At 38.5% G+C, this 12170-nt stretch overlaps 1 protein-coding gene across 2 annotated transcripts in view; it reads left to right on the top strand.

Annotated features, from left to right (window-relative positions):
- Positions 1 to 5852: 5852 nt before the first annotated feature.
- SNTG1 (syntrophin gamma 1) overlaps positions 5853 to 12170 on the top strand; it is a 419742-nt gene continuing 413424 nt past the window's right edge. For both annotated transcript variants that reach the window (XM_072151935.1, XM_072151933.1), the window contains exon 1: positions 5853 to 6228. The gene's annotated coding sequence lies outside the window, so the exon portion shown is untranslated. The remainder of the gene's footprint in view (positions 6229 to 12170) is intronic.

Genomic DNA, 12170 nt, shown 5'->3' with positions numbered 1-12170 from the left:
GCTCAGTAAATCCAAGCCCCAGTTCACACACAAATCAACGCCACCTATTCTGCCAACTGTGGATAGTGCGACGTTTTGGCACGGACGTTACACATAATAGGAAAAAGTCTTCAAACCTACAGAGGGTGTGTATAAGGGACAAAAAGCAATAAAATGGCCACTAAAGTATAGTTGCATGGTTGTTTTGTGTTCTACTCTTTTTTTTTCCCCTGAAGGATTCAAAATAGACATCTAGATATTAACCGGTTAAGGGCCGGGCCCTTTCCTGTTTTTTCATTTCCATTTTTCACTCCCCACCTTCAAAAATCTATAACTTTTTTATTTTTACATGTAAAGAGCTGTGTGGCAGGTTGTTTTCTGCGTAACAAATTGCAATTCATAGTGATAGTATTGAATATTCCATGCCATGTACTGGGAAGTGGGAAAAAAATTCCAAATGCAGTGAAAATGGTGAAAAAACGCATTTGCGCCATTTTCTTGTGGGCTTGGATATTACAGCTTTCACTGAGCGCCCCAAATGACATGTCTACTTCATTCTTTGGGTTGGTACGATTACGGGGATACCAAATTTGTATAGGTTTTATAATGTTTTCATGCATTTACAAAAATTAAAACCTCCTGTACAATTTTTTTTATTTTGCCATCTTCTGGCGCTAATAACTTTTTTATACTTTGTTCTACGGAGCTGTGGGTGGTGTCATTTTTTGCGACATTTGATAAAATTTTCAATGATATCATTTTTACAACTGTAGGACCTTTTGTTCACTTTTTATAGAATTTTTTTTATATTTTTCAAAGTGGCAAAAAATGCTATTTTCGACTTTGGGCGCTATTTTCCGTTACGGGGCTAAACGCAGTGAAAAACCGTTAATATATTTTGATAGATCGGGCATTTTTGGACGTGTTGATACCTAATGTGTTTATAATTTTAACTGTTTATTCATATTTATTTCAGTTCTAGGGAAAGGGGGGTGATTTGAATTTTTAGGTTTTTTTATTATAAATTTTAGTTTTAAACTTTTTTAAATTATTCTTTTTACTATTTTGCAGACTCCCGAGGGTACTTTAACCCTAGGTTGTCTGATCGATCCTATCATATACTGCCATACTACAGTATGGCAGTATATAAGGATTTTCCTCCTCATTCATTACAATGTGCTATCAGCACATTGTAATGAAAGGGTTAAAACGAAATAGCCTTGGGTCTTCGGAAGACCCGAGGCTACCATGGAGACGGATCGCCGCTCCCCGATGACGTCATGGGGAGCGACGATCCTAGGCAAGTTTTCGCCGCTATCTTTTTGATTGTGTGATAACACCCACGATTGGTGCACTGATCGTGGGTGTTACCGGTAAGCCTTTGCTGCAATATGCAGCAAAGACTTACCGGCTATGGAGAGGGCTCAACCCGTGAGCCCACTCCATCCAGCGGGACCCGACCGCCGCCATGAATACACGGCGGGTGGTCGCGAACCAGTTAATGTATCAGTCTGGAGTGGACAAGTGACTATAGTATTGAATATAGAAAATACATTTAATCTTAAAGGAAATCTACGTACCAGGGATACTGTCATTAAAAAAAAAACAGGGATACAGTGACTGTGGTAATCTCAAATTTGTTATTCATGGCCTGGTAGTGTATCTGAATGGCAGCTCTGCAGGGGCTGCACACTGGACCTGCTTCTTACTCTGCTGACTAAAATCCAAGAACTCAGACCACGAGTTCTGACTCTCTCTCCTCTGACCATTTGCTCCTGCCCACAAGGGGGCAGCACTCTTCAATCAGCTTCCAACTTGCTTTACAATGGTACACAGGACATGATTGGTTTTATAACATTTCACATGTTAACTCTCGCTTTACCAGGCAGTGGTTTCCAACTGCAATTACTAAGCTCTTCACTTTTTGAGATCTCCTAGAGAGATGGCCATTCTCCTGAGGCAGCTCCTAACATGGAGAGGGCGCTATTCGCAACAACTACCTACCCTGCACATTGGCAGGGTTGTTGCTGATCTACATATCATGACATTCTTAAGAGTTTAAAGAGTGTAAGGAGTGGGTGTTTGGTGCATTATGGGCGCTCAGATGTTGGACTGCTTTGCGGTTGAGATCAGGGGGGCAGTTTCATTGCTAAGGCAGCCATGAGCCTGAAGTGCAAACTCTTTTTTTAGTTGTAAAAATACAAATATATAAATATTTTCCTATCCAAACAAATCTTATATAAATTTAAAAACATTACAAACACACTAGGTGTTTGTGTAGGGCAGCAGGATGGCTTAGTGGTTAGCATTACAGCCTTGCAGCTCTGGGGACCTAGGGTCAACATCTGCAAAGAGGTTGTATATTCTCTCTGTGTTTGTGTGGGTTTCCTCCTGGTCCTCCGGTTTCCTCCCACACTCCAAAACATACTGGTAGGTTAATTAGATTGTGAACCCCATTGGTGACAGGGACCGATTTGGCGAGCTCTGTGCAGCGCTGCGTAATATGTGTGCGCAATATAAATAAAGGAATTATTATTATTTATTATTTGTGTCTAGAAATGTGAATAAGAAGACATAAAATTACTTGATCCACATGGCAGTAATAAACCAACATTTTTTACTGTCCATAAAAATTTTAATAAAAGTATTCAAAAAGTTATAAAATTCCCCAAATGGTATCAACGAAACAGTACAGGGAACAGAATATAACATGTTTGCTTGTGACTCAGTTTTTTTGGTATTTATGTTAAATTTTAAAGACCAGAAGCCTTCTTCATATGTATTAATGTAAGCAATCCTAACTTGTACAGCTATTTGGATCACTCTGCAGTATGATGTGAATAGCAAACAGATCTCTGCATGTTTCTCATAATATATTTATTAAATAAATGTGCTATTTTCTAGGACAATTCCAATATTTCCATATGAATAAACACATTGCTTCTACGGAAAATATCACTCTAACAGGGTGATGTACAAAGGCACCATATGGCGGCATACAGAACGCCTGCAGCTCTGAGGTAGGGAGTGGCAGGGAATGTGTGTGAATATTGCCTTAGTAATATGTAAGCCAATTGAATAAATCCTATTACCCGAATACAATTGTGTAACTATTGCAGTTTATGTAATGGTTCATGCACTCAGTATGGAGGATGTACAGCTCCCTATTAAGGTGATGCACTGCCTTCTATGATGGATGCTATGCCATGAGAGGTGATCAGTTTCCCTGTCAGCAGAATATATGTGCAGTTTATGGCATTTATAAGCCATTGAGTGACCTGTTATGTGCTGATGCTCACAATGCGGACAGTGGGAGGTAAGTGCGATTCACAGTTGTCTTCTATTATGGAATTCCTATGCACCACTTAAAGAAATATAGGCGCTTCAAGTGTAACATTAAAATAGGGATAAGATGGCGTACATGTCAGTTACCGCACAGATGCTTATCATTGCAGATTCCTTAAAAAACATCATCTACCACCAGGATGAAGGATTGTAAACCAAGCAAACTGACATAATGGTGTGTGCCCCCTCTGGCAGGATCTGTTCTTCACTATTTTCAATCTATTATGCTCTTGTTTTTAGAAACATGTACTTTAAATATAATGCAAATGAGCCTGAAGGGTTCTGGGCTTCACAGCTGATAATGGAGCCCGGAGCCCTTCAGGCTCATTTAAATAATTGTAAAACAAGGGCATAAAAAGCTAAAACAAGAGCACACCCTGCCAGAGTGGGCACACACCAACATGTAAGTGTGCTTGGTTTATAATCCTTTATACTGGTGGTAGATGTCCTTTATTATTTTTTGATTTCAATCAGGGTTCGGAGAAGACATAAGCAACCATAAGCAACTACTTGGCCTTTTGATTCCAAAAAAATCAGCAATTTTTCTGGCATCAAATACAAAGTAAATCTTTCCTGCTTTCGCTTCTAAATAAATCTTTCAAAATGGCAGCTAGCCACTCCTGTCATTAATCTTAGAGTTTAGGGAGGGGAGACGGGTGAGGGAATTGCTAATTATTAACTAAGCAACATAGGGGCTTTTCATGAACAATGACCAACATTTATCACTGCACAATGCACTAGGAGCAGTTTACCTGTGTAGTGTGCAGGGGGCGCCACATCTATAAATTGTGGCACACGTTCATCATGAATCTGGTGCCCCCTCTAACACAATTCTGTTGGACTCTGCATGATAAATGTGGCACTCGGTCCAAATGTGCCGTGCAAAATTTTGTGTTGCATCGTGTATAGTGCAACCCGCAACACAAATGTTATAATTGACAGCCTGGAGCACCAGAAATCTTGTCCCCACGCCCCTTTTTATAACTTTCTTTTCTAGGTAATCCTGGTGTGTCGAGCTTGAAAAGGAGCGGAGATGATTATCCTTAGATCAGTGGTTGTTAACCTTGTTAGAGGTACCGCACCCAACAGTTTCATATGCACATTCACCGGACCCTTCTTTAGTGATAAATCAAATATGTGTGTGACTTGACCTTCGTGGCTGAGGCTCCACGGAATCCCTGAGACCGACTCACTAAACCCCTAAGGTTCGATAGAACTCCAGTTAAAGGAAACCTACCACCATGGATCTACCTATTAAGGTAGATGCGGTGGTTGGTGCATCTAACGAATGTAAGGATTGCCCTTTTTAGGGCTAATCCTTTAGTCCCCACAATCTTTTAGAAAGTTTAATGGCCTTCATATGCAAATTTTCTAAAGAGGCTACTGGGGAGTGTAGTAGCCAGAGCTGAGGCCATGCCGCGCCACTACTCCACTCCCCAGTAGCCTCTTTGATCCTCCTACCAGATATCTTCAGGGCACAGCTACAAGGAGCTGGGTGCACTTGTCCGTGAAGCCAGAGTTCTGCGTATGCGCAGTAAATCCGGCTTTGGAGCCGAGATCACGCAGCCGCTGGCCTGTGTTCTGTGTAGCTCTGGCTACTCCACGCCCCAATAGCCTCTTCAGAAAATTAGCATATCAAGGCAATTAAACTTCCTAATAGATTGTGGGGATTAAAGGATTAGCCCTAAAAAAGGGCTATCCTTACATTCGTTAGGTACACCTACCACAGCATCTACCTTAATAGGTAGATTCGTGGTGGTAGGTTTCCTGTAAGAGCTACTCCCTTAGATATTTTTTTTTTTAAATGGTTGATTTCCTCTAACAATCTACAATACATTTCCTTGTTTTTAAAATGTTTGCAACGGGTTTTAAAGCCCAATGAAAATGCATTGTGTGATCTCAGCCTTAGCTAATAAATAAGCAATTCCTGTAACTCATTTTTGTGTTATAAAAAGACCTGTCAAGTTTTTATGTTATAGACAAAAAATGGTTAACACCGGTGTGTCAAGCTTAGCGGAGGAAACGTCGGGAACGGAGTGAAGAGGAGCTTAGGTGAGTATCCTTAGATGGGTTTTTGTTTTTTTGGATCATCTCATACAACTTCTTCTTCCTTTTCTGGATATTAATTTCCCAGAATTTTAATATATAATATTATACTCAGTTTTATAATCAAATAATCAATCCAGCAACAATGTTTTTTTTTAAATGGTTGATTTCCTTTAAATACTGACTTACGGTGATTAATGCTCTGTGGCGCCTCCGCTTAAATTCTGACTTTAGCTAATGATATAATCTGCTGATTTTAATATTTAGTAATTAAAGACATTGTAGCAGCCATGCCACAGCTACAAAAAGCTCCATTTTTTTGTCTTTTCTTGAGCAGCCTTGCATTGCTTGTGCTTCCTGATAAATAACCTAAGAAGTTGCAGTAGCTACAATCACAGCATCGCCTCTAGTCAGCTATGTGAGTAAAGTTGGCTGTGTGCAGATGCAGGATTTCTTGTCACAGTCCATGTCACGTTTTTGACATGTCACAAGGGGAGTGTCTGCCTGGAGATGGAGAGCAGAGGCAGAGAGGAGAACTGCAGCTGTGTGATGCTGAGCTGCTGATGCTGATGCTGCTGTGATGCTGCCCACAGTCCAGTCCAGGCAGATGGCAATAGCAGGGCTGCACTTCCCATCACTATGACCGCTGTCTATTCTCTGCTCAGGAAGTTCTAAGCAACAATCTGTGATCACCAGGAGAAGGGCAGTGTGACAGAGAATGGATTGTTCAGGGAATCCCACAGAATAAGCAGGATGAGGCTGAACACGTTTTGGAATTAGATCTGTACCCATCTATAGGAGTGGATGCTTTCACCTGTTTTCCAGGATTGCTATATTATCTCTGCATGCAACTGGCTGGTAAGTGCAAGTGATTATAGTCATTTTCAGCAGGGTTGCTGGGCTTTCATTATGTTGTATTTTCCTATATTCAATAGGAAATCCTGCAGGTTCGGAAGTAAATATAGCTTTGTTTTACAGGAAACATGAGGCAGCAGTGAATGCAGAATCTGATCATAGTTACTGTTTCCTATTACAGCTTATTACAGGATTATTCATTGTATGGGTAACATGCACCCCTCACTTTTGCACACTTGTGCACTACATGCATGCCCCTACAGCTTCTTATAAAGTTCTAGAAGAACCTTCTAAATATTATTTCCAAAATATGAAAGATTCCATAAGGTATATAGCTATAGTGTGTACATATACATGCTCTGTTCTGCCCATGCTGCAAATAATCCATCTAATATCCCTACTCCTTGATAAATATTCAGTGGGAAACATTAAGCTATAGCAAGTAAAGCAGTTATCTAGATTTATAGTGCACCAGTGACATTATACTAAGAGCTTGATCAATTCCAATCATTTCTGTGTAGGAGGTGTGAGAAGGGTTGGTGGTTCCTATGGGTTTTATAAACTTGGAGAATGAATCCACTTACTGTGTGTTACTATGTTGCAGCACACATTCAAGGCACTATCTATCTATCTATCTATCTATCTATCTATCTATCTATCTATCCATATCATATCTATCCATCTATCCATCCACATACAGTACAGATATATATTGCCAGGATGTCAGGATTGCTGAGCTGTAAAGCCCTGGTTTTTTTTGGAGAAGTATTTTTACAAGATTTCTTTTCTCTTCATGGTTTATGGTGAATATCCAGTGTTCACCACAATCTAATACTATTTTCTCGATAAGCTCATTGAAAATATATCATTGAATTTCCCATTTGGAAATTTCAGCTGATCCATTGACATGAGAGAAGGCTCTCAAACAAATCATGAGAATATATGAATGGTTGGTCTGTTGGCTGAGAATTTCCTTGAGGCGCATAGACCCTAATGAAAATGTTTGCACTGTGGAACTTGCTCTTCTATTTTACTGAGGGTCAGAAGGTGAAATAAGAGGAAGTAAATCTGTTACAAATGGAAATAGGGTCTGGAACTGGGCACGTAATAAAAGAAGAGATCCGACTGCTGATTTAATAAATGAGAACCCAGCGTTCTGCCTGCATTATGCTTTGTCTAGTGAAATATTTAATATGGTTAAATATTTAGTCATATCTTTACGCATTACATCTTGACACATCGTGTTCTCTTAAATCTTATTGTTCTCATATTAATTGATGTCATTTTTATTCAATTTCTTTCATATACAGCCATAGACATTTACTTTTCCTGTCTGCAGTATCCTAAAGGGACCACCGGTATGCCAAGTGGCCTAATTCACATAGAAATACAATGCTGGTATTAACTTTGCCTTATATAAACTAAAGTAGGAACTCAGATATTATATATGTGTTTATGTGGCTTCTGTGCACTTGTCACATCTGCTGTTATTTAATATCAATTGATTTTTATGTCTTGGTGTTGGGAAATATTGTTCTGTTTAATCTCATTTACACATGTAAAGTCATGGAACTGAGTCCAGGCTGTGCTATTAATCATATCAATGAATTATATTGGATTTCCATGTCTTAGCACATTACGGTGACCACTGGTGCTAATGAAGTTCTGCATAGGGTGAATAAATATCATAGTATGTTTTTGACAGGGGGATACGAGTCGGTGTAAATACTGTATAATATGAGTGTTTGAGAATAGGAAGGTAGAAGTCATTCTTCTATGGATCATTCTGTAGTTTTCTTGTTAATTAGTGTGCACGGGCATGTACGCAATGTCTCCTACATCAATCTCACCTCCACACAGCCCGTGCTCCATGTACTCCACAAATTATGTTATTGTAAAACATTCTTGCATGTGGACGGCTGAGAGTGTAATGACATCACGTTCCCTCAAGTAAAGAAATAGATTGACTAGTAACCAAGAGATGATTTCTCAAACACTGTCTTCAGTAGAAATGGAAAAAGGAATAATAACAGTGAGATTAACAAGCAGAAAAACTACAAAGCAGAACCACTTTATCACAGCTCCGCAACTCATAATAAGTTGGAGAAGCCTCACAAAAAGAATGAATTTGTCTTAGCAATTTTGGTGCTTTAGATAAAAAAATGCCTAAAGACAAAGTCAAAATTAGAAATTCTAATGACTTTACATATTGGAGATACTAAAATCCACTGTTCATCCCTTAGAACACTGCCCACTGCTAAGCGGAAGGTTTTATTGATGATTTGTAAATCTGGATCATCTCATACAACTTCCTCCTGTTCTGGAAATTAATTTCCCAGAATTTTAATATGTAATATTATAGTCAGTTTTATAATCAAATAGTCAATCCTGCAACAATGTTTCCTAAGAGTCTTTATAGCTAGTTAGTATAGATGTTATTGGGGACCTGGGTGCTGTTACTTCTGAATTGGGGTGTCCCATTATACCAATAAATGAGAATAGTGCCAAATAATCAGCCATAATTAGATTGGGAAGCTAGAGGGGTTCTCATTTGTGGTATTTATGACACATTCATGGAATATTTCAAGATCAGGAGTCCACAAACTTGGCTCTCCAATGGGTTTAAATGCACAACCATCTCTCTGGCCCAGCCATGGGAAAGGGCCAGGAGACATCCACTATTGAGAAAGATACAAGTTCCAAGTTCCTCTGGGATCAAAACCTTTCAAGTAATAATTAGATATGCTGTTGATATATCATGAATTTTGCCGAAACATTGGGGAGTGATTTTTCAGACCCTGGCACACAGCCCGGCAGCCAAATTATTTTGTAAAGGGTTCTGCTCATTTGGCAAGGAAATGGCAAAAGAGAAGGTAAAAACACAATTCCTGGCCGGCAGTACAAGTCTTCATAAATCTTCCCCTTATATCTTCTGTTTTTACTTAAGGGTCTTTCTGTTCATCTTCATAATTGCAGAAGAATTGGGGTTGATTAAGCATTAAGTTGTCTTAGGTGTTCGCAAAGTTACCTTAGAGTGCTTAAACTACCTTAAACTTCTGATTGTTCTTCCTGGGTTTTTGCCAGTTGCTAGCCACACTAGAATTTTTCTGCTTACAGGAAGTCACACAATTGAAATGATGTTTTTACATCATTTCAATTGTGTGACTTCCTGTAAGCAGCAATATCCTAGTGTGGTGAGGCTAAAAAGCAACAGTCTCAAACCTTCTTGTGCAACGAATAGAAAGTATCTGACATCACTATCAGCTCTGCCAAATTGATAAAATATACAGAAACAATCAGCTGAACAAACCAGCTGATGTGTTCACACCAGCCATTTCTAATGTAGCAGAAAAAAGAGGCATGTGTTGCGCATGTGTGTCCCCCTGTGAATAATTAATGAGGTGGACACAGAAATGTTATGAAATAAAAACAGCAGGTGGTGCTGTTCTATCATTAACCTCGTCAACATGTGTAATATTTATTTATTTTTTATTGGTGGTCTAGAGCAGTGAAGGAGATTATGTTAATATCCCATGAGACCTAAGGAGAACATTAATATCCATACCTCTGATAAATTTAGTAATGTTACCGCTCTCTAGGTTGCATGATTTGCCTTGTGCAATAAACAGACAATTCTTTTATCACACAGACTGCTCCCCATGGTTACCTTATCCTGACTAATTTCATGTCACCATTTCTCAAAGATTGCTCTCATGTTACTAAAAATACATAGACTACTTTCTCTTCCCCAACTTATTCTCCATTCCTAAGCCGGACTCACAACCTGCTCTTCATACTCCACCCTTCCACAGACTGCTCCCATTTCCTTCTCAAACTGTTTCCCAGCGTTCCTTCTCTCACTTTGGCTTCTATGTGATGCATCCCTCAGCTGCACAGACTTCCTATTTGGATAACTGCCCCAAGTCACCTTTCTCCGAGACTTCTCTTCAATGCTTACTTTTCATATATACTGCCCCCTTACCTTCTTATTTTTCTCAGAACATAAGGACAGCAATGTGTTACCTTGACAGTCAGTAGAAAGGTGCACATAATACTGTAACTACTGTTAATTCCAGTATAAATTACCACATATACAAATACAAGACTTACAGTAAAAGAACATAGCGCACATATGAAAAAATAATTCTAGAAGCGTTACTAAACTTATGAGACATTTATATTGCATAAATCAATAGTGCAGGTGATGATAAAAAACTTTGTATCTTTGTTATGTTAATTTTTTTCTTTTGTATCATTTTCCTCCATATTCATTCTGACAGCTTATAGATAAGGAGAAGCTGATAAAATTTTAGGTCACTTAACTTCTAACACACAGTCACTGAATAGACATGTATCTCTTTACAGTGATCAATTATCAGATGAAATGTTATCCAGGTTTGTAAGGAGCTTAATATTAGCCTCTTCTCCTTATCTATCTGCTGTGTATAAATTTAGCTCAGATCCCCTGTTTGCTGAAGTGAAGATAGAAACCAAAGAAATAGGACAGGGCAGTTTTTTCAACAAATTTTTATTAAAGATTAGATTTTTACCTACACTTTTGATTTCTGAAATTAAAACTAAAATAGATTAAAGAAGTATCAGTTTCCTACATACTCAAACAGACAGCTTATAGATAAGGAGAAGCTGATAAAAAGACACTTAACTCCTAAAACACAGACATGTATCTCTTTACAGTGGTAAATTATCATATGAAATGTTATCCAGGTTTGTAACAAGCTTAACTTTAGCCTCCTCTCCTTATCTATCTGCTGTGTATGAACTTCTCTCATATCCCCTGTTCGCTACAGGGAAGAGAGGAGCCAAAGGACAAAGAAGTTTTTTCAAGATAGTTTATTAAAGTTTCGTTTTTCTGAAATAAAAATTATTTAATCTATAGTATATTTTAATTAGCTGTTAAGTATGTTCAAAATGCCTAAAATGTAGAAAAAATCCACCGAGAATATGTGTGTGGATGTTGGATTTCAATTGCAGATTACACCGTTTGCAATGCATTTACAGTTTTTTTTTCATTCATCTAAATGAGGTTATTTGGGAGGCCAACTCTAGAAGGATTTTCACCAGATAGAGGATAAATGTCTGCTCATGAGACCTACAATCACAAAAGTGGGACTTGTAGCTAATTCCCTAATTCCTGAATAGAGCTGGTAGCAGTGTAGCCAAAAACATCCTTGGCATCAGAGATGGCTTTTTCTAGCGCTGTCTACATGGCCTATTCAATCACCAAATAATCGGGCATAGAAGACATAACAATGCTGTAAAGGACTGCCTAACATCGCTCAATTCAATTGGATAACATGGAAATACTTGTTGTTGTTAGGGACCCAGAGGTCGGAGGTTGTGACATAAACATCTAAAGTGTGGAAATATCCTTTGACATAGTCATCAATAATTCTCAAGGACAAATGTATTATTAGACACAGAACGAAAGCTACCATGTGTTGCTTAGCTCATAGAAACTATTACTTGGGAACAGTAAAACATTTCTGTATAAACCTGTGTTAAAATTTTATACGATTATACATTTTTATACATCTTACACTATTTGAGGTCATGTCATGCAAAAACTTGCAGATGAAAATTTGGCACAAATTCAAGAATATTAAAGCTACTTCAAGGCATCACCAGTAGATGATAATGGACTTTTCACTACTCGGCATACATGTCAAAGAAAGGTTAACAACTGTACAAATATTGTTGTAAAAGGTGAAGGATCATCTCTAGATATGATGTCTCCATTACTTGAAAAAAGTAAAGCTTCAGTTCAATGTACACCCCCCCCCCCTCTCTTCTGCATATCTTTATGTCTGGTCACCCCTCTTTTACAAATTCTTGCAATGTAGCCCTAATATACCTGGATATATATTTGTCTGTGTTCACCTTATAATGGAAATATCACCAGGCATTGCAGTAGGAATGAATGGGTG

Source organism: Engystomops pustulosus, chromosome 5 (genome assembly GCF_040894005.1).
Source record: "Engystomops pustulosus chromosome 5, aEngPut4.maternal, whole genome shotgun sequence".
Taxonomy (NCBI): Eukaryota; Metazoa; Chordata; class Amphibia; order Anura; family Leptodactylidae; genus Engystomops; species Engystomops pustulosus.
This window is presented reverse-complemented; position numbering and strand designations above follow the sequence as displayed.